Raw genomic sequence first — 3,435 nt, 5'->3', positions numbered from 1 at the left:
CAAGCCTTAAATCATGCAATATAGGACAATTAAAGTCAAATCAATTCAATAAATAATTATTTTCATCACTACTAGAAAATTAGGCTTTTGAGACACAACAAAATCTGTCTTAAATTATAAATTTGCTGTCTCAAAATGTTTTTGAGACGGTGATGAGACGGTAATGTAGCTGTCCCCAATACAAGCGTCTCAAAAAAATATTGAGACAGTTGCACTGTCTCAAATGCGATTTAAGACGGTGATGAGACGGTTGTTAAATTGTCTCAAAAGTATTTAAGACAGTTATTTTTTTGTCTCAAATGTTATGTCTTATTCTGTGAAAAAGCTAGAGACACCAGATTGAGATAGTAATGTGCCGTCTCAAATAAAAGTGAAGACAGTAAATTACTGTCCCTAATATTTTCATTTGTTAGATACACCATTTAATTTGTGATGAAAATTAATAAATACTTACTATACAAATTAATCTAGATCAAAATTATTGAATTGTCATTTCAAAATAAAAGGTTTCATGCCAACATTTATCCAATAATACAAATGTGTACATATCCATCATGAATTTGATAAGAAAAAAACTACTATTCCAAAGTTACACAAGAGAAAGCTTAAAGAACAACTCTTCATGATCTGGAGATAACTTCTATGATCCTTCTTCATCAGAATCCTGAACATTAAAAAAAAACTCTTTTTAGAGGTAAAGATGTTTTATAATCTATAAGAATATAAAGAATTCATTTACTCAAACATAATTGATTCAACATGAGACATATATGTAGATTAACAACAAAATCTTACATGACTAAACATATAAAATTGAGGCCCACATAGAAATAGTCAATTTAACAAAGCCCATTGAATTCAAGAGGTATGCATAAGATTTATTGTTCAGAAATAATAAAAGACATATATTGTTCAAAAAAATTAATAAATAGAACTTTTCAATAAGAAATTTCATCATCTAACATGTATATAATCCTCTTTCTTGCAACTATATATATTAACAAAAAAAAATGCTTGTGAAAGCAACTACCAATGTACCTGTTGGTTACCCAATCCTTGTTCATGTGAAATAGTATTATCTGCAACCTAAAAAAAAGGTGTACATATTACAAACTATCAAAATTCATCATAAAAGTAAATTATTTAAATAAAGTCAAGATACCTTTTGATTACTAAATTCACTAGATTCCATATGAAGATGGGTCAATGGGGATCCATGATTCTCTAACTTTGATTGAAGTGCATCTATTTGGGATTTCATTTGATTTATAATAGGAGTCACCACTTTCATACACTCTGCTACAGCTTTCTCTGCAGCCATTTTGATTAACTCTCTGTAAAAGAGTGAAGGAATTATCAGGCCAACTATCTAGAACTTTTAGGTAGGAGATGAACAATGAATGGCAGCTTTGTGAAATTCTTACAACCTTCATACAATTCACACTCAGCTTCTTGCAATAATTTCATATATCGCCTGATTTTTTCATCCATCCCAACAAAATCATCTTCTAATCCAAAATCATGGCTATTGTTGGCACCAAAAACATCTTGAACCATCCTAACCATATTATCATCTGTATCCATATCACTTGTACCTCCAAAAGACGAGGTTGTTTGTTGAGAATTGTAAGTTTCCCCATGGTAAACCCAAACTCTATATTTGTTATAAAAGCCTCTAACAATAATATGCATCTTAGCATCTTCCTTAGAGACAAAATAACGATTCTTGCAATCACAACATGGGCAATAAATTTTGTTATCTTCAGTCTTGTCTTTGTAAGCAAACTCTAAAAATTCATCAACTTTTCTCCTATATTCTTCTGAATTCCTATTCTTTGAATCAATCCAACTTTTGTCCATATCACTGGTCATTATCGAGGAACAGTTTACTGATAAAAATAATCATTCATAGATGAAAAAGTAGTTTGTTAGATTTATACATTTATGAAAAATAAGTGATATGCTTCTGACAATTGTATCATTATATAACCGAATAAAAGTTACTTCTTACTACATGGATAACACTAACAAGTACAAATAAATTTTAACTAATGAAAGAACAATACCTTTTCTAGAAGTTCTCTCCAATGCGCTTGGAAGCAGAGGAGGTGACTGGCTTGTTGCTGTGATAGGCGGCGGTGGTGAAACAGGCTGCTTATCTTCGGAGCCGGTGGTGAAGCAAACTGAATCACGCCAACATTATGGAAGTTCCTGGATCGTTAGAAATAAAATTAGTACCAACTAGAATCCAATTTGGAAAATTAGCTATAGAGATTCCGCGCGGTCAGAGATTCATACAGACACAAGGTGGCTTGTTGGTGTGATAGGCGGCGGTGGTGAAGCTGGCTTCTTATCTTCGGAGCCGGTGGTGAAGCGGCGGTGGTGAAGCGGCGGTGAACCGACGGTGGTGCGGCGCTGCTGTGCTGCGGCGCTCTGGCGCTGCGGTGCTGCGGCGCTCTGGCGCTGCGGTGCTGCGGCGCTCCGGTGCTGCGGCTCTCCGGCGCTGCGGCGCTCCGGCGGTGCGGTGCTGCGGCGCTGCGGCGCTACGGTGCGGAAGAGGAGCGGTGCCGTGCAAGGATGCGGCGTCGAAGGCAACTCACGCACAACTTAATTAGGGTAAATGGTTTTAGTATTTGATTTAAAAAATATAATTACGTAAACTAAATACTTATAAAATACTTAATTTAAATAATTTTATAAAACGTAAATAAAAATAAAATTTTTAAAAACATAAACAAAATTTTTATTAATTTATAAATATTTATTTATATTTTTATAAAGAAAATTTTTATTCATTTATTAATTTATAAATATAATAAAAATGTTTATGTAAAGATAAATAATAATGATTTTAAATTTATAATTACGTAAACTAAATACTTATAAAATACTTAATTAAAATAATTTTATAAAACGTAAATGAAAATAAACTTTTTAAAAACATAAACAAAATTTTTATTAATTTATAAATATTTATTTATATTTTTATAAAGAAAAGTTTTATTCATTTATTACTTTATAAATATAATAAAAATGTTTATGTAAAGATAAATAATAATGATTTTAAATTTTTATTAATTTATAAATATTAATTTATATTTATCTAAAAAGATTTTTTTTAATTATTTATTAATTTATAAATATAATTAAAATAATTTTATAAACGTAAGTAACAACAATTTTAAATTTTTATTAATTTATAAATACTAATTTATATTTGTCTAAATACTTATGTATATGTGTGATTTTATTTTTTTTTAACACAATCAAGATAATTTGAGACAAATACTTTTTTACCGTCTTATTTGAATGTCTTATATAATTATATCTTTAACCGTCTTTATTAGGTGTTTAGTTGAATTTGAGACACAATTTTAAATACTGTCTTAAATTTAATGTCTCAATGTAAAATTTTAAGACACCTATAATTACTGT

The 3,435-nt window shown here is 30.1% G+C and overlaps 1 long non-coding RNA gene across 1 annotated transcript; it reads right to left on the bottom strand.

The window, feature by feature from the left end:
• Positions 1–568: 568 nt before the first annotated feature.
• Positions 569–1,239, bottom strand: LOC141819422 (uncharacterized). Its single transcript, XR_012601064.1, has 3 exons — positions 1,163–1,239; positions 1,039–1,086; positions 569–664 (listed from the first exon to the last, which is right to left on the bottom strand). It is a non-coding gene; the product is annotated as an uncharacterized LOC141819422 (long non-coding RNA).
• Positions 1,240–3,435: the final 2,196 nt, after the last annotated feature.

This window comes from Curcuma longa, unplaced genomic scaffold, assembly GCF_044706935.1.
Source record: "Curcuma longa cultivar G26 ecotype Majalengka, Jawa Barat unplaced genomic scaffold, ITB_CL_G26_1.1 contig_6006, whole genome shotgun sequence".
NCBI lineage: Eukaryota > Viridiplantae > Streptophyta > Magnoliopsida > Zingiberales > Zingiberaceae > Curcuma > Curcuma longa.
This window is presented reverse-complemented; position numbering and strand designations above follow the sequence as displayed.